The following is a 255-nucleotide window of genomic DNA, read 5'->3' on the forward strand; positions in this document are numbered from 1 at the left end:
TGTATTAAAATATATGTTACATATCATATATGTACATTATATAAATATTTATATCCCTATTATTACATATTTTAAAACATATATAGCAGTAAGTTTGAAGATCTATGGTCAGTTTGCTGCAGGATGGTTTCTGACAGCAGAAATCCCGTGATGCTGGAGGTATCCCCTTTGCCTGCCCGTCCCTTGGCAGCTGGCAGGGATCATCAGGGCAGCACCGAGGGCAGGGTGGAGCCATGGGGGACACGCCGGCCGGGG

This window comes from Phaethon lepturus, unplaced genomic scaffold, assembly GCF_000687285.1.
Source record: "Phaethon lepturus isolate BGI_N335 unplaced genomic scaffold, ASM68728v1 scaffold41772, whole genome shotgun sequence".
Classification (NCBI taxonomy): domain Eukaryota; kingdom Metazoa; phylum Chordata; class Aves; order Phaethontiformes; family Phaethontidae; genus Phaethon; species Phaethon lepturus.